General features: G+C 37.2%; 1 long non-coding RNA gene across 1 annotated transcript in view; it reads left to right on the top strand.

The window, feature by feature from the left end:
- The window catches only part of LOC112605269, a 557,341-nt gene extending 531,555 nt beyond the window's left edge, over positions 1-25,786 (top strand). The window contains exon 5 of the long non-coding RNA XR_003115386.1: positions 25,659-25,786. This is a non-coding gene — a long non-coding RNA (uncharacterized LOC112605269). The remainder of the gene's footprint in view (positions 1-25,658) is intronic.
- Positions 25,787-26,009: the final 223 nt, after the last annotated feature.

Raw genomic sequence — 26,009 nt, 5'->3', positions numbered from 1 at the left:
AAAAGCTTTAGAGCAGGAGTGAAAGGAAGTCAAGTACACTTGGAAGAGGGCCAAGTGGGCAACTTAAGCGATCAAGTGCGTGGTTTGACCTTTTGACTTGGGCTTTTCTACATTGGCATACTGCTGGGGTCTTGCATTACTTTTTCCCTGATTCTTCTCTATGGGTTGGCTGTCTCCATGATCAGTGGCCTGATAGCACTTAGGAAGGGGCAGACACAGTGTGTTTACTGGAGTTGTACTCATGCTTTCTTGAGGCATTCTTCTCTTACCAGCATGGCATTTCTAGAGAAATGTCATATACCAGTTAAACTCTGCCATGTTTTCCCTTTAATGTGCATGCTTGAGCTCACTCACCCAACTCCTGAGATCTTACTGGAAAGTTGCTGATCACGAGTCATGTGTTTTCTATCTATTGGAAGATTGTCCTTCCCTGGTGCCGGCTGTGACAAATTAGTATTTTAAAGAAACAGTTAACAACCATCTGACCATCACCTTATAGTTGCCTGATATTCTGGTGTGGGCTGTGGCAACGGGTGGGGAGTCTCTGCTGCTCTGCTCATGCCTGACTAGCTACCTACCATAACATTTCATCTCTGCCCTACGGGTTTCTTGTGCCTGCAGCCTTGGGCTGGCCTATATCCTTGTCTCTGTTACTTTGTAGTGACTCTTACTTAAAGCATTTTAGCAACAAAATGATTTTTTTTTCACATATTCCGATTTCCCATGTTCTTTAAGTAGATGAGATGTCTGTTTTTCAGCTAACTGCCACAAGGGACTGGACCTCCTTCCCTACTCCCTTCCAATATGACCTTGAAGGTTTTGATGCATGTTGAGAAGATGTAAGTAATTAGAGAAAGGGAAGCTACAGGAGAAAGTGAGAGGAAGTGAGAGGAATACTCATGAAAAGCCTTCATGTGCTCACAAAAACAGCAGCCCTTGCATTCAAGAAGACAATGTTTATTTACCCTCTTGATGTAACGTAGGAACGTCCAGAGGACTTAGGGCTTGGGCTAAAAACTCACAAGTGACAAAGGAAATATTTTTCCTCCTCCCAAAGGGGTGCTAACTCAAAGAAAAGGAAGTAGGTGGGACCTTAAAGGGTCTAAGTGAGGCCCTATGCAAGCAGACAAGCTGCTTTAAAGGCCACCAAAAAACTTGGCCTTGGGGCATAACAAGAATAAAGACCATATGATAAGTCATAAGGAGCTGGGAGAACCAATGTTACAATTAGTAACTGGCCTGGCAATTTGTCAGCAGACAGGGAAGGGTTGGAGATCATCTGAGCTGATAGGATAAAAATAAGTATAAATCTTAGGGATATCCTCAAGGGAGCTCATGTCTTTGCTGCCTGCAAGTGCAGTAAAAATGATAGGTGCACAAATAACAAGGAATGTGTATAAGTCATATGTCATGTGAAATGAAAGCAAAGGGGCAATTTGCCCATGAGGCAGCTGGTCCAGGTGGTGCCCAAGGCCATTTCCTCATGTTAGTGCAAAAGTAACTGAGGTTTTTCCTATTACTTTCAATGGCAAAGACTGCAGTTACTTTTGCACCAACCTAATAGAACAGACACAGAGAAGACAGGTAAATAAGCAGTGCAGTTTCTTGGGAAAGTTGACTTTAATTGAAAAAGCTGAGGAAACCCCAGACATAGCATAGTTTTAGGCTTTAGTTCTACTGTTCTAACAAGCCTTCTGTCCATTAGTGCCTCAGTTCTACTGGGAGTAGACCCCAACCTCCTTCCCACCCCTACAAGCCACCCATCAGTGTGAGCTGAGAGATCAGTCAGGGGGTGTGGGAGCAAGCCACTTGTGCCCAAGAGAAATTGTTCTAAATGTTGGTTAGTAAGCAGCAGAGTGAAAAGACAGAAGAAAACTGCATACAGAGGTTGAACGCCTCCAGCCAAAGAAGCTGAAGTGTAGAAGTTTCTTACCACTGGGGAATGTACCTGAGCCAGGCGGAAACTAGGTATGTTATTGGTGGCAGGTGCCCAAGTTACTAACAGTGAATCCATGACTCTGCAGCAACCTCAACTCTTGCCTCCTCAGAAGAAAGAATTCAACTGAGGGGCATAAAGCAAAAGAAGACACCAAGGCAAGTTTTAGAGCAGAAATGAAAGCTTATTAAAAAGCTTTAGAGCTAAAGTGAAAGGAAGTAAAGTACACTTGGAAGAGGGCTAAATAGACAACCAAAGAGATCAAATGCATGGTTTGACTTTTTGATCTGGTATTTTATACATTGACGTCTTTCTTGGATGTTGCATTCTTCCCATGATTCTTCCCTTGGGGTGAGCTATCTGCATGAGTAGTGGCCTGTGAGCACTTGGGAGGGGAGCATGTGCTGTGTTTACTGGAGTTGTACACATGCTCACTTGGGACGTTTTCCCCTTCCCAGTGTGGCATTTATAGAGGAAGCTCATATATCAGTTAAACTCTGCCATTTTGTCTCTAAATGCACATGCTTGAGCCCACTCACCCAGCTCCTGAGATCTTACTGGAATGCTGCTGATCATCAGTTTTAGGTGTTTTCTATAATATCTACTGGCAGACTGCCCTTCCCTGTGGCCAGCTGTGACCAATTATTATTTCAGGTAGACAGTTTACCAACCACCTGACCATCACCTGATGGTCACCTGACATTCCTGATGTGTGTGTCTTGGGGGGCCTCTGCTGTCCTGCTTATGCCTGATTAGCTACCTACTGTAATACTCCTAAGCTATAAAACTTTACAGCATATGACTGTACTGAATGTTATAAGTAGGCACTTATAACACAAAGGTAAGTAGTTGTGTATCTAAACATAGAAAATCTATAGTAAACCTATGGTATTATAATCTTATGGGACCAGTGGTGCATACTTGGTTGTTTGTTGGCTGAAATATTTGCAGTGAATGACAATATATACATATAAGTGTATGTTCATACGCTTCACAACAGCTCTGTAGATAAATGATCAAGCATTAACTAAAATAACAGTTGCTTTCTGGTCACATCGTCTCCTTTGTTACAAGTTGTTTGTTGACATTTATTGGTAAATTTCAAAACGCTCATAATTTTGACTCAGCAATTACACTGCTATGAAATTATATTGAATAGTAGTAGTATTCTATATATATTTAGAGTAAAAAGATATATAAGTAAATAAATATATGGGAGAATGGAGTAAAAATAGCTAGTAACATTAAACTGTGAAAGAAATGGTGTTATTTGAATATTAGTTAGAAAAGAAAGATTGGCAATTATATCTTATTCCTGTTATAAACTCATCTTTAAAATAATGCATAAGAAAACTTCAGGAAATATATATGTTAATATAATAAGTTATAACCCTAATGCAATAGGAAAATGTGGGGTTGGATCCTCCACCCATTGTCTCTACTGGGACACCACCTAGCGGAGCTATGAGAAGAGGGTCACTGTCCTCATGACTCCAAAATGGTAGAAACACTGCCAGCAGATTATTTTGGAGCTTTAAAATTTGCCTGCCCTGCTGGATATTGGACCTCCACTGGGTCCATAGTCCCTTTGTTTTGGAAACGGCTGTATTTACCCAATACCTATACCCCCATTGTATCTAGGAAGCAACTAACTTACTTTTGATTTTACAGGCTCAGAGGTGGAAGAGACTTGCCTTGTCTCAGATGTGACTTTGGACTGCAGACTTTTGAGTTAATGCTGAAATAAGTTAAAACTTTAGAAGACTGTTGGGAAGACATTAATGGTTTTGAAATGTGAGGACATGATATTTGGGAGGGGCCAGAGGCAGAATGAGATGGTTTGGCTGTGCCCCCACCCAAATTTCATCTTGAATTATATTTTCCATAATTCCCATATGTCGTGGGAGGAACCCGGTGGGAGTTAATTGAATCATGGGGTGGGTCTTTTCTCTGCTGTTTTCATGATAGTGAATTAGTCTCACAAGATCTGATGTTTTTAAAAATTAGAGTTTCCCTGCACAAGCTTTCTTCTCTTGTCTGCCACCATGTGAGACGTGCATTTTACCTTCTGCCATGATTGTGGGGCCTCCCCAGGTATGTACAACTATAAGTCCCTTAAACCTCCTTCTTTTGTAAATTGCCCAGTTTCGGTTATGTCTTTATCAGCAGTGTGAAAATGGACTAATACAGGCTGTAATCAGAAAAGGTCTTATATTGTACTATAATTATCCTTTTACTTTTGTTTTGTGTGTGATTTTTTTGGCTACTGATCGATGAAAATGAGGGTAAGCGCCATGATATTTGGATCACAGTCAAATAAAATTGCAATCTCAATTAATAAATAATATGTCAAATTTAATATAATTATAAGGCCTTTAGATTTTACTTAAAGTTGTAGTTGCCATCCTTGCTTAGCTTGGACTGGAAGCAGGTTGGTCTTTTGTAGAACAAAAGAACGTGCCCATCTCCTTTGGAAGGCTGAGATGGGCGGATCATGAGGTCAGGAGATCGAGACCATCCTGGCTAACACAGTGAAACCCCGTCTCTACTAAAAATACAAAAACTTAGCCGGGCGAGGTGGCAGGCGCCTGTAGTCCCAGCTACTCGGGAGGCTGAGGCAGGAGAATGGCGTGAACCCGGGAGGTGGAGCTTGCAGTGAGCTGAGATCCGGCCACTGCACTCCAGCCTGGGTGACAGAGAGAGACTTCGTCTCAAAAAAAAAAAAAAAAAAAAAAAAAAAGAACGTGCCCATCTCCTACCCAGCTGACTCATGATTTCCATGCCATCCAGCTATGCTAAATAGAGAGCAAGCTGAGAAAGTGGGCAGAAAAGTTCTTACTTGACTAATATTCTCATGAGGTAGCATTAAGTTCTTTCGGTATGAGAGGTATTTAATCTATTTAATTTTTCTGTAGGAAAGAAATAGAAATCTAACCTGTTAGCTGGAGATCTCAAATGTGAAGTTCCTGTGAAGTGTGGAAGAGAATACTGTGTCCACAGTTTTGTTGATTACCTCTGTTTTCTAAGCCTTTTGGCATCAGAGGTTGACTTTCATTCTGGTGAGGTATATCCCCCATTCTAGGGGATGACCATACCCTGAACCCCAGACTATTGTGGCCCATATCTGGTCCACGGGAATCACTCACTTTTTTTCTGAGATATTTTGGGAGATCAGACCAATTCCCACACACCCACCTCTCCCTGGCCCCATAGTTAAGTCAGGCTGACCAGCTCTTACTTTCTAGACTCTAGACCATGTGAAACACACAGTCTCTTATTCTCTCTAATCTGAAGAGATCATTTAAAACTTCTCCAAGTTGGAGGAGCTCTCATTACAGCATCACTTTTTGCACTTGGGATAAGGGGGAAACATCAACAACTTTGACAATATTAAAATATTCTCTTTACTTGCCAACAACTTCCAATTCACTATAGTTTTTGGCAGTAAAATTTAAGAGCTTTGAAACTAGATCAATTACATCCTTTATACATTTTACATCCTGACTTCTCTACTCACCTTGGAGTGTGGCACTTACTGCTTTAATGACCCAGGCAAAGGGCTGAGCCTTTGAAAAGTAGTGAAATCTATGCACAGCAAAACTTTAGAGTCTGCGAATGACACTACCTGGGCTGCTGTGGATGGCAAGACTTATATACCAGAAAAGAAATGGGAAAAGTTGTGGTTGTTTTTTTTTTTTTTGAGATGGAGCATCGCTCTGTTGCCCAGGCTAGAGTGCAGTGGCACGATCTCAGCTCACTGCAAGCTGTGTCTCCTGGGTTCACGCCATTCTCCTGCCTCAGCCTCCCAAGTAGTTGGGACTACAGGCGCCTGCCACCAAGCCTGGCTAATTTTTTTTAATTTTAGTAGAGACAGGGTTTTACCATATTAACCAGGATGGTCTCCATCTCCTGACCTGGTGATCTGCCTGCCTCAGCCTCCCAAAGAGCTGGGATTACAGGCGTGAGCCACCACGCCTGGCCGAAAAGTTATGCTTTAACATCCAATTGCTCATGTAACATTTAATATTATCAGGAATTTGATGAATAAATTCCAGTGTCTTATTTACATATTTGGTCATCATTGAAATCTAAACATATTTTAATACTTGTCATATTTGATAAGGCAGTCCATCTTTAACAAGGCAAGTCCCCTGGTCCCTCCTTTTTGATGATCTATGATTTCTTTAGCACCACCTGGGTTTGTTCTTCTGATATTACAAGTTTATTGGTTTCTTCTCAGGTTCAGTCGTCAGTTCCTCCTCTTTAATTTATCATTAAATATTAGAGATCATTATAACTCAATCCTGGACACTATTATTTCTTATAGTGTCCACTTTCTCTACAGAATCTCATCCAATTAACTCAGTTAGCATTTATAAGATGATGTGTCTGGTATTATAATTTTAAGTCATGCATTGCTATAATAGGTGTAACTGTCTACCTAATATGTCTTTTTTGAATATCTGAAAGATACCTCACATTGAACATGTCAGTAACTGTATGTATGACGGACACGCACACAGCCCAATCTTCTCAATTTCTTCTTCATGTTCTTATATTTATGTGTCCTCTTCAAGCCTGTATTCATTTGTTTCTATAAAAGTCCCACAGTACATACATCATGTTCAACTGTTATGGGATCCTTGGGTTGCTTTTCTGGCCAAAATCTTTGTGGCTGGTGGCATCTTTGCCTGAGTTCTGCCCAGGCCCACTGGACTCGTTTCACCCCCTCAGCCTGGCAGGCTGTGCTCAGCTCATGCTACCAGCCTGGATCCCATGCCTGACAAGGGAGAATCAGGTGTGGAATGGCAAGGGATGTGTGAGCAAACATGTGCACACTGCACACAGTCAGACATGCCACACACTGTGTGTGCACATTACACACAGTCAGACATGCCACACCACTGTACATAGTCAGACATGCCAGCTGCTGCAGCAGGGCTGGCAGCTCCAGGTGCCAGCATGGGCTCTGGCTCTCTCAAAGGCTACAGCTGGACCCAGCACTGGGAAACACAGTGACACGCAGAAATTTAGAGACACCAGGAACCACAGGGCTTCAAAGAGGGAGTCACAACCGTTGCTCGGGGAGCTCCCAGGTCTAGGCTCTCCAAAGGGCTGTAGGTCTTCTCTTTTCTCTTTGTCTGTCTGTGGTGAGCAAGAGGCATGTTTCAGGCCGTTTTGTGTTACAGTTCTTTTAGCCTCACCATTTGGTGGGTCCTGAGTTCTTGTTCTGTGATCAGGAAGAATGAGGTACACAGACGAGGAAGGCTGAGCAAGATGAAGAGGAACTTTGCTGAGCCATAGAACTGCTTAGAGGACACCTGCAGCAGGCAGCTCCTTTCCACAGCCAGGATATACTGTCAAATGTTCAGCTCCTAGCAGAGAGGGCAGCTCCTCTCTGCAGCTGGCTGTTCCAATGAGCGTTCAGCTCTAAGTGGAGAGGGTAGTTCCTCTCTGCAGCTGAGTCTGCGTTTGTTTGTTTGTTTGTTTTGAGATGGAGTCTCACTCTGTTGTCCAGGCTGGAGTGCATTGGCGTGATCTCAGCTCACTGCAACCTTTGTTTCCCAGGTTCAAGCGATTCTCCTGCCTCAACCTCCCAAGTAGCTGGGAATACAGGCGCACACCATCAGGCCCAGCTAATTTTTGTATCGTTAGTAGGGGTTTCACTATGTTGGCCAGGCTGGTCTCGAACTCCTGACCTCGTGATCTGCCCACCTCAGCTTCCCAAACTTTTGGGATTACAGGCATGAGCCATGGCACCCAATGGAGACTGGGGTTTTTATGAACCTCAGAGAGAAGAAAAAACATACTGACTGGTTCATGGGCAGCCATGGGTGGGTGAGAAAATGGCACCACAAATTCCACCTCCACTCTGCGGGACGGGCAGACCAGTTCCCAGCCTTCAGGCCCTCCTGGCGACGCACCCTGTTTTGCCCAGGAGCCTGTCTGTCTCCTGCCACCACTGATGATGCCCAGACTGCTCGTGCCTAAGGACACCTGCAGGTCAGCAGCAAGCTGCCTCAGAACCCTCTCTGTTTCACAAACCCTTGTGCTTGTTGGCACTCAAAGTCCAGAGGGGACCAAGGCGGCAGGGGTCCAATGTGTCAGCACAGCCCTAAGTGCGTGCACACCTAGCTGGGGTGTGACAGTGCCTGGGCTTAGCCCCAACCAACCCTGCTCCAAGACTGAAGTGAGTGCCAAGAGTAGGGAGAGGCCAGGCAGCAGGAGGAGAAATCCCCAAGCCTGTGAGGCAGGGTGGGGGGCTTCCCAGGCTCTCAAGGGAGGAGACCGCAGAGAGATCCGGTCCTGCACCTGGGAGGTGCCTCCTCGCAGCTTCCGGGTGGGAGGGCTCCAGGTGCTCACTGGGCTCCTCTTTTCCCACAGCTTTGTGCCTGACTGTGCTGCTCCCTTGCCAGCAGGTGACTTAGCCTTGGTCCCATTTTGGCAACCCCCAGGGTAGCGGGCTCCAAGATGGCTTCTACTTGTGGCTGGCTTTCAACAGCTTCATGGAGTGTGGCATCCCACAGTGTCCAGCTCCACCTCCTTTCGGCACCCTCCTCGCAGCAGCATCAGGAAACAGCCTCAATGAGGGGCCAGGGTCCAGATGAGCAGAGGTTCTGGGCCTGGAGGCAGTTCCTGCCTGGCCATGTGAGGGTGTAGGTGGGGCAGTTGGCTGCATCGGTGATGCAGGGCACAGGGGATCCACCGCCACCAGGGCAGCTCCTATAGCTGGTCCTGCCCCCACCACTCGCTCCACTTCACTGTATCCAGCACAGAGGCAATGGCCATTCCAGACAGCCTGTGGCTGCCTTTAGAACCCTCATATGATTCCACATCTGTCTAGAACTGCTATCCTCGATCTCCTTTATCTAGTTATAGGATAATTATTAAAACAAGGTCTTAGTTCAAATAGTATATTCTTGGTGAAACAATTCTTAGGCTTCTAAACAAGGTCAGGTCTCATTTTATATGCTCTTCAATCTAACTTCTGATTAAGTTTTCCTTAACACCTGTCAAAATACTTTTAACTGATTTTTTCCTTTTTTTTTTTTTTTTTTTAAGATGGAATTTCACTCTTGTCACCCAGGCTGGAAAGCAATGGTGCGATCTCAGCTCACTGCAACCTCTGTCTCCTGGGCTCAGTGATTCTCCTGCCTCAACCTCCTGAGTAGCTGGGATTACAGGCACCCGCCACCATGCCTGGGTAATTTTTGTATTTTTAGTAGAGAGAGGGTTTCACCATGTTGGCCAGGCTGGTCTCGAACTCCTGACCTCAGGTGATCCACCAGCCTTGGCCTCCTAAAGTGCTGAGATAACAGATGTGAGTCACTGCGCCCTGCCTGACGTTTTTCCATAATTTTTGTTACTCCTAAAGGTTCTATGAAAATGGAGACTTACTATTTTATTCACCATGGAAATTTTAATACCTAACCTATTGCTTGGTTAAAAAACAGCAGACTATTTTTGGATGACTAAATAAACATGTTTCTACAGAGTGTAGTGGAATTAATAAAAAATAAAGTGTGATTTTTATACCTTTATTATTAGGGTAAATTATGTAAAAATAATAAACAATGACTTAGAAAACTGAGGACAATTAATCTTTTCTAGCAAGAGTAAAATTATTTCAATATAATTAAGTTACAAAGAAAAGGAAAAATAAAAAATAATAGCATGTTCCTAAATATAAAATATTAATATATTTTTTAAACTATGAAAAACATAAGTAGCAATTTCTAAACTACTTGAGAAAAATTAAATTTATTTACATCAGGAAGACTAAAATTAACTCTTGTTTTCAAATTTTTTTCTGTGTATTTAAAAATTATGCAATATAAAAGATTTAAGAAATAATAAGTAAATACTTTGGCGGACTATATATGAATAAATATGTGTATGAATATTTCTTCTTCCACTGCAGTATTTTCTTTTCTTTAATTGTATACTCTGCAAGGATTGCCAGTATAGTATTAAAAGTTATACAGTATTTAAATATCTGTCTATTATACAACATTAAATGTCTGTGTCTATTACAGAGATATTTTAATACTAGGTTTTATTACAAAGTATTGTAGGTTTTATTACAAAGATATTATGTCTAATGTATCTATATTAAGCGTGATGCTAGTTGTGGGTTTTTGACTGATAAATTTTATTAAAACAAGGAAAAACATCTCTGAGCCTGTGTTGATAATACACAGCATGAATAGATTTTTTAATTTGATCCAATACTTCTTTCTGCATTGTCTTTGATGATCGATTCGTTTTATCTTAAATATTTTTAATTTTTATTTACATTCAGCAGTGTTCCAATAATAAACCACCCTTGCATTTCTAGAATATAGTCTTTCATGTCATATAATATGCATGTAATGTGCATGTATGTATTCAAACCATTCAAACATATATGTACATGTGTGTATACATCATATTAATATGTTTCATGATAGATATTACACATTTTCATACACACTATATATACTTATATTTACATGTATATAGAGGTATATATATGTAAAATCTAAATGTATATACTAATTTTATGTCTTAGCATATTGTATACAGTTTCCTAATACTATATACTGCTTTAGAGTTTTAAATTGTCCGAAACAAAAAGAATGGTGTATTTTTATTTACTTAAACTCTCCTTGCCCAGTTGTGATATCTCAATTATACTAGACTTATAAAATGATGTGGGTATGTTTTATTTCCCCTAATATCTGACAAAGTTTATGTAAGATTAGAATGATAATTTCCTTGGGTGTACTGTAGAACTCATCTGTATAAACCAGATAAATGTATTTTCTACGTGGAATTTTTAAAATATAGGTTAATTTTCTTCACCGTATAGGAGAAAGATTTTCTAAGTGTGTGTAAGTTAGAATTTCAAAAATTTAATAAAATGGGCAGGCGCAGTGGTTACCAGCACTTTGGGAGGCCAAGGTGGGTGGCCTCTACTAAAAATACAAAAAAAAAAAAAAAAAAATTAGCCAGACATGGTGGCAGGCGCCTGTAGTCTCAGCTACTCTGGAGGCTGAGATAGGAGAATTGCTTGAAACCAGGAGGCAGAGGTTGCAGTGAGCCAAGTTCACGCCACTGCACTCCTGTCTAGGCAACAGAATGAGACTTTGTCTCAAAACAAAACAAAACAAAATCAATAAAACATATTTTCATATTGAAATTACATGGGAAAATTGATTCTGCTTCAATGAAATGGAAAGTGGTATCCAGTGAAAATTAAGAAGCAATACAAATAAGGAAGCAGATATTCTTATTAAGTATATGCTCTATCTCTGGGTATTTTTATGCTGTGCACATGACATCACTGTTAGCTGAAAAGAGATGTCTGCTGGAGAAGAAAAACTAAACCAAACCAAACGAAACTAAGCAAAGCTGGAGAATTATTTAATAAACATATATTTATTAATAATATGGTACCTTATGTCAAAACTATGTTATTTAAATATATCTAAATGATTTTGTAGGGTCAAAAAAAGGTGGTTTTTCATATGTTCTCACTTATATGTAGGAACTAAATGATGAGAACAGATGGACACATAGAGAGAAACAACACATTGGAGGGTGGGAAGAGGGAGAGGATCAGGAAAAATAACTAATGGGTACTAGGCTTAATACTTGGGTGATGAAATAATCTGTACAACAAACACCCATGACAAAAGTTTACCTAAATAACAAACTTGTACATGTACCCTGAACTTAAAAGTTAAAAAAGGAGATTTTCAATAATAAAATTTGCTTACAGAAATAATTTTCAAGCCAATTTTGTTTCCATTGGTGAAAGCAGAATTCGTTTTGTTTTGCTTTGTTTTTTAAACTACCCAAATATTAATTATGTATCTTTGTTTTAATTCTGTATTCAGTTTTCTTTCCCAAGTTTCAACAGCAGACACTTACAAAAGCACATCAAATGTTTTAATGCAATGATTAATTCAATAACTTTATTCTTGTCCCCAATTGTATCATAACAGTACAGCACTTTAAGATAAACCCGAATTCTTTAGGCTAAATGAGTAATCAGAATACTTTAGTTTTATTTTATTTTTGTCTCTCAAACAAGCTAGACGTAATTATTATTATCTTATAAAATTAATGTTTATTTAAATTTACCAACATGTTTCTCAACTTCTTCATTCCGTATATCCCTATTCGTCTTGGGCTTTTCTTCTGGGATAATTTTTTGCTTTCCAGAGTCTGTTTTTTGGAAATTATTGTAAGAGAGACTTATTAATGGGAAATTCTGTTTTTTAATTTATCTAAAAATGTCTTTATTCAACTGATTTTTTTATTATTTCTAGATATAGATTTTGAGATTGAGTATCGTTTATTTTCCTCAATTTGGATGTAGTCTATCTGTTTTGGGTTTCTCTTCTGTCTATTGAGAAATTATCCTTCAAGCTAATTGTCTTCTTTCTCCTGTGGAATTTGTGTGTACGTGTATCTTTCCAGCTGCTTTCAATAATTTTTAGCCATATGTGTGTAATTGTCCACTCTGTGTGTCCATTTGTGTGTGTGTATGTGTTCTGTGTTCCGTTACAGTCATACCACCACTAAGAAACCTTCTTTTGATTATCACTAAGAATGTATAAGCATCATTATGTTGAATATTGTCTTTTGCCACTTTATTTTTTTCTCCTTCTGAAACCCCTAGTGAGAAATGAAAAATTTCTCATGTTTTTCCTATATTTCCAAACTTCTCTGAAAAAACTAAACCTGCATCTGGAAAGAGTAATGCCATCCAGAAGCAGCAAGGCACATAAAACAAAGAAAAGATAAAAAGCAACTTGAATTTTTTTAAGTTACATTATTGAAGGACATTCCCAGTAACACAACCAGTGTTTTATGGGATCTAACAAACGGAATCTACAAACTATTCGAGGGCAAATCACTGGTGAGACTAGATTTAGTTGCCTAAAAGCTTAAATGCAAAAAATAGCTAAAAGTACAGAACAAAAAATATGAAAGTGTGAGGAAAGATCAGAGATTGGAAGTGACATCCAGGGGACTTAGCACATATATAATAATAAATATGAAGGAAGATAATAGAATAGATGAGATTATACAAAAGCAAAGAAATGTTCACTGAGCTATAAAAAGCCCTGAAACTGCAGCCTGAATTGCCTCACTACAGCGAGGAAAAATTATGAGAAAAGACGTGTATCTCAGTATAGTCTGTAAAATCCCTTAAGTCTTGTGAAAATTAAGAGTGTTGCATGCCTCTTGAAAGGAAGATGCATGATTTCCATAGGTAAAGCATCTGCTGCTTTGGACTCATCTGCAAAATGAGATATTGAAAAACTATGGAATAGATGGTATAACACGTGAGAAAAGAGTCTTGTGACCAAGGACACAAAGCAAGATATACATAGGTATTTGGAGACATGCAAGAATTTGAAAAATGCTGTCATCCACATAAAATATCTAAAGAAATACTTTAAAAATTAATCTTTTTTAAAAAGAACAAGACTGTGACATTAATACAGAAAAAAACTGAAGAGGAAGTAGTGGAATCAGTAAACCCACCAAAAATAATGCATGAAATAGTGAAAACATCTATTGAATTCCATAAGGAAACATCAACAAAACCATATGTTGTCAGAGGTCAGAAGCAAAACTGAAAGCATTCTAAAGGCCTACCGAGAGGCATAAATAGGAAGATGAGGGAAGGAATAGTAAAAACATTATAAAAGGATCATTGTATTAATCGAATTTTTGTTGCTTATAATAGAATATCTGAAATGGTAATTTCTGTAGAAAATAGATGTATTTTTACAGTTTTGAGGCTCAAAGTCCAAGGTTGAGGGGCTACCCCTGCTGAGAGACGTTTTGCTAGTGGAGATTCAAGGGGTTCCAAGCAGGTGCAGGGCATCACATGGCAAGGGGCTGAGTGTGCTAACATGCTAGCTCAGGGCTCTCTTCCCCATCCTTTCAAGCTACCAGTTCCCCTCTCGTGATAACTTTTTAATTTATTAACTCACTAATCCATTAATCCACAAATGGAATAATCCATTCAGAGTTTTCATGATCACCTCTTAAAGACCCCACCTCTCAACACTGCTGCATTTGGAGTTAAGTTTCAATATGAGTTTGGAAGGCAACATCCAAACCATAGTAATCATCCTATTGGGGTTTAGTAATTAAAAGAGAAACAGTGGGTTACCATCAGAAAAAAAGGTTTGGGTTAACTTCAAAATTGTAGTAGAAAAATAGTTTCTGTTTCTGAGTTTTGAGCGCTAAGAAAAAAATGTAACTTCCATTTTTCTGAAAGGTAATGTGTCAATATGTATCAAGTTTAAATATACTTGATGCAGCAATTCCATCTTCAGACATTTATTTTTATGATAAAATTCCACAGATAAATGTTTATCAGATGTTCTTCAAAGAAATTTTTAAACCACTATAAATGCTTAGTGATGAGATTGATGAAATAAATTATAGTGCATTGCAAATGTAGTTTCTATAAAGTATGATGCTAAAAATAATTTGTTGACTTTAGAAAGCTTCTCTGATGATAATACAGCTTATGATATAGTACTATGTCCTTCCTACAAATATCTATGTGGGCATTAAAAAATGACCAGAGAAATAGATGACTAAATAGTTTCAGAGATCTTTTGTTTAATCTATTTCTGGTCAGTTTCCCTTATGCTTCTATATCATATCAGTAGATCATAATGTGCATCCATAGTTTGAAAGTTTAAAACAATTTTTAACTTAGAAATCAATAGGAATAATATTATGATATAAAAATGATTATCATATGGTGCATAATTACACAAATGTTATTCACAAATTGTTATCAATTAGTCAACAGTTAAACAGTATTTCATTAACTCACATTGAAAATTGAGAAAGTATTAATCCAGAAAGAAGCTGAGTATACTCTTTTTTATAACAAACTTTCCAAATTTGTAGCAAATTAGTAGAAAATGTATTCAAATTACAAATGAAAGCGGGGGATTATTACCAACTTAATATTTGCTAAAATGTACCAGTGCAGCCATCTGGGCCTGGGCTTGTACTTGTGGTCATTGTTTTCAATTATACTATTATTTACTAATTCTAAATTTTCTTCAGTAAATATGTATCACCAATAACATATTTTAAAATTATGTTAATTCATAAATTTAACAACTTTATTAAATTAATATTTAATAAAAATATTAAAGGGGCACAAGTAATAAAGCTAAAATTCAATTGACAAATTAGGAAAATCACATGCCTGTAATGTTAACATTTTGGGAGGTCAAGGTGGTACAATTTTTTGAGGCCAGGAGTTTGAGATTGGCCTGGGCAATGCAGCAAAACCTTGTCTCTACAGAAAATTTAAAAAACTAGCCAGGCATGGTGGTACACACCTTTAGCCCCAGCTACCAAGGAAACTGAAGTGGGAGAATCACCTGAGACTAGGAGTTCAAGGCTGCAGTGAGCCATGATCACACCACTGTACTCCAACCTGGGCAACAGAGCAAGATCCCATGTCTAAAAACAGAAAGAAAAAGAAATGTGAGGTATTTTGCAAATATATTGGCACTTTTGGAAGAACATTTTCTTTTTCAGTTTATTTGTATTTCATTCTTTCTTTTTGTTCCAGTTCTTCTGATGTCCTCAAATTGATTCAAATTCAATTAGAGAAATTTTTTTATTGAGAGCCTACTATTTGTTAGCCCATCAAATGATGACTAGAATAAAGTGATGAATGAAGATGGCTGACTTAAACATGATTCAAGTTCATTTAACTATATTTTCATGAGGTAAATTTTCCTCCAATTTTAAATTTAAAAAAATTTTCCTGTCCTATAAATTTTTCAACATTACACCACCGCCACCACCAGAACAACAAAACCTGTCTAGGTACCTTAGGTATTTTAATATTAAATAGCAATTTGCTTTGTACTTAAATGGAAGATGAATCTCCAATTCCATAAACATAAAACAGAATAAGATCATAGGAAATGTAGACATCTGCATTTACTTAGAGATGGAATCAAAATTAGGTCTTTCTTAGAGCCTCTAAGGCTGAACTGTACTAAAACAGCTCATGGAAATTTACCATTTTAATATTCACCCTATGATATATAAATACATCACAAGCATGGCAAGAGGAAACTCTAGAATCTATAGCAGTGTATTTTGCTTTTGATGATATGCTTTTGCTGTTCACATTTTCCATTTGAGTCACGTACTTTGGTAAATTTTTAGTTGTCATTTTTTTTTTTTACTTCAAAATTATCTTTATTGGTGAGTGAGTTTAACTTTTGTGATAAAGCTTCTTGTTAAAATATTTTTAATATGAAATGATAACTTCAGTCATAATTTCATGGCTAGAGCATTCACTGAAGGACATTTAAACTTATTTCCTTTCCCTTCAATCTCACATATTCATAGTTAAAAATGTTAGGTTCTCTGTAGTAGGCTCCTGTAGTGACCTTTTGAGAGACTTTTGAAAAAAACAAAGTTCTTGTGGTCTTTAAATTTTACTGAAGAAAACATTTATATTGTAAAGGCATATAAAATATAAGGAATTATTAAATTCTTAAAAATGGAAAAAACACACATGCACAGAGTGTTAGGTTATTCTTACTTTCTAGAATGGTTTCCTCAATGTAAAGTTTTGGTTTTGATTTGAAGCTAAAAAACAGGTTCTAAAATTCTCCAACCCTGTGAAACATTCACAAATTAACACAATGTCGATTTTTTTGAATCATATTAGAGAAAATTAGTAATCTACAAATTTAATCTTTATGGATTTAACGAATATCGAATTGGTTTGCTAGTGCTTTTGAGTCGTAGACTGACTTGTATCATATAAATATTTCACATAAAACAAAGAAACATCAGGATCAGGAATCTACTTTGTTTTAGATGGTTTGAAAGGTTTGAAAGTCATCATCCAAATCATAAAGTTATTTTTAAATTATAGGCTCATATTTACCTACTTCTATAAAGAAGTTTTAAATATAAGTGTACCTTAGATTTAGCTGAATGATTATGCCTTTCAAATCATTCGATTATCATTTAAACTACCTACTTTGGGTAATTATGACCCTTGGGAATTCTACTTTCTGTCAAGATGGAATAACATGGATAGATTTATCCTGAAATGATGGAAAACAGATGAAATTTATAAAACAATGGCTTTTAAGACACTGGAATTTAGGCCACAAAGAGCACTGATTTCTGAGAGACGGAAAACAAATAAGGTGAGCCTATGATAAACGCAGCTGGAGAACCTTTCTAGGCTGAGGATTGGGGTACCCAGCAGGACACTGGTGGACCCCTGAAATTGAAGAGCTAGATCTGAGAGCCCAAGAAACTTAGGTGGCAAAAATTCATGGGATAGAGGACTGGATAAAATACTGCTGCACAGAGAGAGAATTCCAGAAATCTGCAGAGGTTCCCCTTTGAGTACTTAGCTGACAACTGATTAGTGCAATTATGTGAGAAAATTAGCCAAGGCTGGAGAAAGAGCCTATCTGAAAAGATGAGAGGTAACAGTGCTCCGTACTCACACGGGTCCAAGAATAATGCCTCTTCCCACCATAAAGTGAGAAACTTCGTGATTCACAGGAAATTGTGTAGAGTGCAGACTGGTTGTGCCTTAGTAGTGGGAAATGAGGAGAATAATCAGACTCAAATTGAGTACTTGCTCAGGTCCTGACAAATTTTAAAAGTAAAACCCAGAAGGATGAAACTGTGTTCAAGTAACATTACTGCATATCAGAAAAAATCCCCCAAACAGGAATAAAATACCATCTCCAGAAATACAAGCATTTATCAACCACAGAACTGTACTACATGAAATGTTAAAGGAAGTCCTTAAAACAGAAGGAAAATGACACTAGATAAAAATATTGATCTACACAAAGAAATAAAGAGTGCTGGAAGTGGTGGCTACATAAGTAAATATACAAGATTTTTTTCTTATGATTTAAATATCTTAAAGTTAAGTGATCCTTTAAACAAAATTAATGACAATGCCATAGGGAGTTTATACCCATAAAAATAAAATATATGACAACAATAGCACAAAGGACAGGACAATGAAATGGGAGTATATTATTGTGAGGTTCTTACACTATATGTGAAGTGATGTAATATCACGTGAAGGTAGAATCTAAAAAGTGACAGGTGTTTAGTATAAAACAGAAAACATGCACTAAAATAACAAAAAAAATAGTCACAGCTAACACAGGAGATGAAATGGAATCCCAGAAAGAAAGTGATCTGAACAACACTCAACAAATATGAACTAATTGCCATTTATAGGATATCACACTCAACAATAAGATAGTATATATTCTTTTGAAGATCACGTGGAACATTTACCCAGAAGACCATATTCTGGACTGTTGAAAATTTCTCAGTAAATTTAGAATGAATCACATTATATGAATAATGTTCCCTGGCAACAATAGAATAAAATTAGAAATGAAAAACAGAAAGATTGAAGGAAAATCTGCAACTATTTGGAACCTAACATACCCATAAATGAAAGATGAAATAAAAGTGGAAATTAGAAATTCTTTTGAATTGAATTAAAAAAAAGTCACAACCTATCGAAATTTGTGAATTGCCAACAGAAAGTAGTAATGTGGAATTCATACCACTGAAAACCACTATTAGAAAAGAACAAAGGTTTCAAATTAGCATCTACCTTAAGAAACTTTAAAAAGAACAAATGTAACCAAAGTAAACAGAAAAAGGAAAAAAAAAAAGATCAGAGAGAAAATCAGGGGTATATAAAATAAACAACAACAACAACAAAATAGAGACAAACTATTAGACCAAAAGTTGCTTTTTGAAGAGCAACACGCCTGTAGTCCCAGCTACTCGGGAGGCTGAGGCAGGAGAATGGTGTGAACCTGGGAGGCGGAGCTTGCTGTGAGCCAAGATCACACCACTGCACTCCAGCCTGGATGACAGAGCAGGACTCTGTCTCAAACAAACAAACAAACAAACAAAAACTGTATTTCTACAACTAAAATAAAAATTGACATTAAAAATACTATTTAAAATAGCATTAAAATGTGAAATAGGGATAAATCTGACAAAAGATATGGAAGACCTGTACATTGACAACTACAAAACATTGATGGGATTAAATAATATCTAACTAAATACAGGGAGGTATTTTGTTCATGGGTAAGAAGATCCAGTACTGTTAAGTTTTTCTTTCTCGTCAAAGTTTTCTATAGGTTCAGTGTAATCCAAATCAAAATTTTAGCAGATTTTTTTTTTAATTGATGAATTCTAAAATCCATATAGAAATACAATGGACATAGAATAACAAAAACAACTTTGAAAACATAGAACACAGTTGGAGAACTCACACTACGTGATGTCAGTAGTTATTACAAAGCTGTAGTAAACAAGACAGTATGGTAGCATGTCAAGTTCCATAAAATAGATCAATAGAACAGAACGAAGATTCCAGAAACAGACGCACACATATATGGGCAAATGATATTTGAAAAAGGTACTTCTGTTGTTCACTCTTATTAAATCAAAAGAAGGAAGGAACTTTGGACTCTTATTCTTACCAGATCTGCTAAGACTTTTCAAATTTGTTCCTTATAACCTCACTGTACTCTATAGTGAGAATGTAACATATGCATTAATACTCTTTTTTTTTCTGTTTTTTTAAATAAACATTTTGTTTTACTGATTATAAAAGTAATACATGTTCTTCATAGAAAATACAAATAATTCAGAAAATTAAGAAGAATATAAGGCTCATCTATAACCCTGCCACACAAAGATAACCACTGTATTTTTTTTTATTATTATTATACTTTAAATTCTAGGGTACATGTGCACAACGTGCAGGTTTGTTACATAGGTATACATGTGGCATGTTGGTTTGCTGCACCCATCAACTCATCGTTTACATTAGGTAATTCTATTGATGCTATCCCTCCCCCAGCTCCACCATGCCCCAATAAGCCCTGGAGTGTGATGTTCCCCTCCCTGTGTTCATGTGTTCTCATTGTTCAACTCCTGCTTATGAGTGAGAACATGTGGTGTTTGCTTTTCTGTTCTTGTGTTAGTTTGCTGAGAATGATGGTTTCCAGCTTCATCCATGTCCCTGCAAAGGACATGAACTCATCCTTTTTATGGCTGCATAGTATTCCATGGTGTATATATGCCACATTTTCTTTATATAGTCTATTATTGTTGGACATTCGGTACTGTGAATAGTGCTGCAATAAATGTTAAATTGATCATACTTGTGAAAATTGGGGAAAAAAGTTGTACAGATTATAACATAATAACATTCTTGAAACCTAAATCCACAAAAGAATCTGTTAGAACCAGAGAAACTTTCCTCATGGTCACTTGAAATGATATTCCTGTCTACCTCTTAAAAGGCTACCATTAGCCTAATCATTATGGTAAAACAAACAAACACAAACCTGTTTGTTTTCCTTTAGAGTTTTGCACACAGTTTATCTTCACTGAATTTTTGAAACATGCAAAAATGAATTAAACAGTATGCATTATTTTTGTTTCTGGTTTCTTTCGCTCAGAATTATGTTTGTGAAGTTCATTCATGTTTTTTAGGCCTTGTTTGTTAATTCGTCAGTATTGGTAAGTTATATTTTTCTAGGATATTGCTATTCCATTTACATTTTCAATTTCATTGGTACAAATATCTTCATAATATGCATTTTTTTGTGCTTTAGTATCTGCTGCAACTAGGTAGATATTCTAATTCCTTTCATGAATTATTTGTTTACTTTCTCTTTTTGTGATCATTCTTGTTATTTAATTAATTTTTGGATCTCTTGGAACTAACTCTAGTTTTCTTAATCCTCTATGTTGTACCTTTTTGTTTTTTTCTTTTCCAAGATTTTGGAGGATTTCCTTAGCTAGTCTTTTTTATGTCAGGAGGATATGGAATACATACGCTGAAATTTGTTTGTTTCCAATTTATTTTTTTTTTTTTTTGAGACGGAGTCTCGCTCTGTCGCCCAGGCTGGAGTGCAGTGGCCGGATCTCAGCTCACTGCAAGCTCCGCCTCCCAGGTTCACGCCATTCTCCTGCCTCAGCCTCCCGAGTAGCTGGGATTACAGGCGCCCGCCACCTCGCCTGGCTAGTTTTTTGCATTTTTTAGTAGAGACGGGGTTTCACCGTGTTAGCCAGGATGGTCTCGATCTCCTGACCTTGTGATCCACCCGTCTCGGCCTCCCAAAGTGCTGGGATTACAGGCTTGAGCCACCGCGCCCGTTTCCAATTTATTTTTAAATTTTAAAAAATGCTTATAAATTGAGCTTTTGAGAATCCTTAATCATCAAACAAACATCAGTGACAGAGCTTTCTTTTCCTAGGATGACACGGACGCTTTACCAACCAGGTGCTAGGCAGGGGCTTTAGTGCTGGTCTTTTGGGCTTGCTTCTCCCGATCTGGAGCAACATCCCTACGGGGGAGCTGGGGTAAGGGAGATGAGTGCCCCAGGATTCTTAGGTAGAAGGAGGGAGCTCACAATATCCTGACTACACTCACTTGGAACATGGAGCTTGAGGGAAAAAGAAATGCCAGTGTCTTGCTCTTTCCAGGGAGATTCCACAGCCCTTGACTGGGAATTGGGGGGTGAAGGGAGCCTAATCTTCTTAGCCATACCCACTCAGAGTGGGGCTTTGGTCACACTGACCTGAGGGTAGGAGGCAAACGTGGGTATGGCTCAAGTGCCACAGACTCTCACTCCTCTTTCTGAGATTTAGTAGCTTTCCTCGAACAAATGTTTCTTCATTTGATATACGCCCTTAGTATTGCAGGACTTTCTCCTTAGTTCAGCTAAAACCGGGTTCTTGTCACATGACTAGGAAAGATTAGACTCACAGACACATAGAAGGGTGAGGAGCATAATTTGTTGGGCAAAAAGAAAAAAATAAAACTCAGCAAAGTGAGATGATGTCCTCCTAATAAGCCCTCCACCTCACAGATTGAATCGTAGGTCACCATACAGGAATTGAAGAGGCCTGGTCTCTCAAACTCTATCATTAGATCACCTGTCTTTACAACTAGGAATTGAAGAGGCCAGGTCTCCTGTCTCTATCTCCTATCTCCTGTCTAAATTAGGACAAAATTTCCAAAGACTTTTATATGTGTATATTGTATATAGATATAAACCTATGACAAAAGTTATATACGTATACTAATTTTTCCAGTTATGATTGCTTCACTAGGGAGCATATCCACAGAGGCCCTCATGCTGTTATCCTTCAAGTTGTCTTTCATATTTTTTTCTTTCTGTTCATTTATGCATTTATATTGTTGCCTATTTACTTCCCCTCAAATAAGTATATCCTTTAAAACAGAAGCCATCAAATTACTTCCTATGCGTGAAATCTGTCCCACCGCCTGATTTTTTTTTTTTTTTTTTTTGAGACGGAGTCTGGCTCTGTCGCCCAGGCTGGAGTGCAGTGGCCGGATCTCAGCTCACTGCAAACTCCGCCTCCCGGGTTTATGCCATTCTCCTGCCTCAGCCTCCCGAGTAGCTGGGACTACAGGCACCTGCCACCATGCCCGGCTAGTTTTTTGTGTTTTTTTTTGTATTTTTTTTTTTAGTAGAGATGGGGTTTCACCGTGTTAGCCAGGATGGTCTCGATCTCCTGACCTCGTGATCCACCCATCTCGGCCTCCCAAAGTGCTGGGATTACAGGCTTGAGCCACCGCGTCTGGCCCCACTGCCTAATTTTGTAAATATTTATTGTAGTACAGTTTTCACTATGTGCTTTTATATAGTCTGTGCCTGTCTTTGTCAGCTATGTATCACTACATCAGAGATAAGCAGTTGTGACAAAAGCCACATGGCCACAAAGCCAAAATACTTGCTATCCTGCCCTTTACAGAAAAACATTTACCAACTCTGCTTTAGAATATTCGAGTATTCATATTCTCCATCCTTCTCTTGATTTTTTTCAACTCCTGATTTTAGATGATATATTTTTTAACTTTTTAGTTCTGTACATATATTTGAAATTTCTTTACAGCATTACATTTAATAATACACATATTTTATAATAATTGTCTACTATTAATTCTTGTTATCCTTATCATATTGTCTGCTTTTTTTTTTTTAAAGGAATTTTTATTTGTTGGTTACAACATTTTTTTCCGAGAACTTTTCTTATGTTAATTGTATGGATGCTACCCTCTTTGAATTCTTGCATAACTACAAATTCTTTCTTTTTTCCTGAGAGGTGAAACTATTGTAACTGGAAAGAAGATTTTTGGGTCTCTGTACCCTACTTTGAATAGTTTATTTGTTGCTCTTCACTTTTAGTCTTCTTATAAAGGATACATCTATTGTTAAATTTTCTTTCTCTATTAAGATATTTATCCTCTACTAATAAGATCATTGTCTTTAGTCTCGGAATTCAAAAATTTCACTATTGAAAATTATTAATATTAATATTGAATTTTAATTTTGTTATTCAATATTGATATTGAATTTGGTTTTCTTTTAGTCTTTCCCAGGCCTTACAGAAGTCCTCCAGTCTGCAGACTCAATTACTTATTTATATAATGAACACTTTTCTCTACTAATTGAGCCAATCTTTCTCTCTAATTTTCTGTTTTATGGAAAGCCTATGTGCTCCATGTTATGACTCATGTAAATGTACATCAAATTGCTATCTTTTGATCATTTTTTCATATCTTTTTGGTTTTGCTATGAATATTAAGGTATTTCTTCCACAAGAAATTCCGGAAGATTAAATTGGTTCTTAGTAGTTACCCGCAAACTTTTACTCTGTGTATTGAATTTTAAAATTCAATAGGCTAGGCTTTATGGACCATGTCTTCAATCCCAGCACTTTGGGAGCCCAAGGTGAACAGATCTCTCAAGTCCAAGAATTCAACACTACCCTGGGCAACATGGAAAAACCCCTATCTTTACCAAATAAAAAATAAAAAAATATATATTTTTAAATATATATATATTATATATATAATCAAAATTCTTGATACAGGTTCTTAAAAATATTTTATCTGTTAATTTAATCTCTTTGAAAATCTCTTTATTATTCTTTGTATTTAAATTTCCCATGTGGATTTCCAAGTTCTACTTCAGTGAGAAATCCTACTCTTTATACTCAGCTTCACCTTTTTCTTGGTGACCTGCGTTCACCTAAGTTTAGCAGTACTCAACATCGGCTGCACATTGGAATCACCTGTGGTGTTTTTGAAATTACACTTTACTGTCTTCTAAAAGGGCTTGTAGAGCATGAAATTGTCCCGGTGAGATGCCCTTCAATGAGCTGCCAAGGTTGAGTTCTACTACTCGACTTGGTTGCTTGATTACGGTTTGGTACACTCTCTAACCTTGTCTCTCTTATCTGTTAACTGAACAACAATTATGACACTGGAAGCTAGGACATAAATATTGGATCAAAAGTTAGAAGACTCATGCTGAGATATTGCATAGCCATAAATTGAAAAGACACTAAGCTCCTCAAATCATAATTACTCTTAGATCATAAACCTGAAAAATTGACTTTTTAGACAATTAAAATATAACTCATACAATGCACAGTAAATTTATTTTCATTTTACAGATGCTTTATCAGTATCTTAAAAAAAATAAATACATATAGGGGCTAAACTCTATCCCAAGCAGCATGGTGGTAGTGGGGGCAAGCAATATAGGGTGGGAAAAATTTCCTCAGATGCCCTCCATATTTTCTTGGGCAAGTGTTAGTTTTCCTCTACTTATGTATCTTTTTTCTGTGTAAATCACAACTGGGCATGATGCCTACACTACTTCATTCATAAAACTGAATATTTTCAGATTAAGAATCAGGGGGTTTAAAATAATTAGTTAACATCAACTTCTCTCTAAGTATTTGAGTCCATGTTGCCCAAATAACCTCTGCCTCTAATATACTCTACAATTCTAGTTGGCTTATCCAAAGAGAATTTCACTGTTAATATGCATCTTGAGGTAAATCATTTTCCTCTTCCATTCTACTCTGAACTTTGTCTCATTGAACTAAAATAAAACCACTAATTTTAACAATTATTCATATACTTTTTTCTATAATTGTGCAGTTCGTGACCACATGTCTTGATAATGCAAGTTACATGATATTGGAGTCAGCACCTTATTGTTCTTTATAATCCCTTTGAACCCTGGCATTATGTTAGACAAATGACATATATTAATATGACATTTTTATCCTTAAACTAGTTATATGGATATACTGTAAGAAAATGAAAACATTATAGAAGCATAAAACTCAGAAAGTTTACTGTATTCCCATTCTTCAAAGGAATAGTTTATAAACAGTTAAATATACTAATTTACAGTTAGTTTCTGTTGGTTTGCTATCTTCTATTGAATATATCATTTACTTTTCAGAAATGAGGTCATTCTATAAATACTCTTCAGCAGTTTGCTGTCTGTCACCAACAAAAAATCTTAAGCATTTTTGATGTTCGTATACATTTTTGTAATTAATTTATTATAAGAGCTAAATAATTTCATTGCTATTTTTGATTTAATAGAAATATCCTTATACTATGAGGCTTAAGTGAAATTTGCAATTCTATATACAAACAGGGTGTTCAACATTATACATTTAATATAAAGATAGACAAATATTGGGGAAAGTGTGGTGTCATATTTTAGGGTTAAAGCTGAGCTATGTATGAAAATTTTTCCTTCTGAACACCTGTTTTCTTCATCCTCCTCCTTAGAATCTTTCTCCTCTCCTCTTTATGGTACCTGAACTGATTAAAAACGAGCTGCATTTGCTTTCTTTGTTGGAATACAGTCCTCACATGACAAGACTAAGTGAAAGAGAACATAGTTTCCCGGGGAAGAAAGCACGGAGTATTGCATAGGTCTACCTTCAGTCCAGGCTTAAGAGTAGAAATAATTTTCTTTTATATTTGTAGCCTGATTAGCTTAGCTCTCTAGAGCATTAAAACACCAATTTCAGGAATAAATAAGGCTGAAAATCAACAGCTCAGGCATGTATGATACTCTGCTATCTCCCTAAAAACTTAATTAGAAATTAAATTGATTATTGGAGGTTGACCTCATGT

The sequence above is a fragment of the Theropithecus gelada genome, chromosome 13 (genome assembly GCF_003255815.1).
Source record: "Theropithecus gelada isolate Dixy chromosome 13, Tgel_1.0, whole genome shotgun sequence".
NCBI lineage: Eukaryota > Metazoa > Chordata > Mammalia > Primates > Cercopithecidae > Theropithecus > Theropithecus gelada.
The sequence above is the reverse complement of the archived record's forward strand: the minus strand, read 5'-3'. Positions and strand labels throughout refer to the sequence as shown.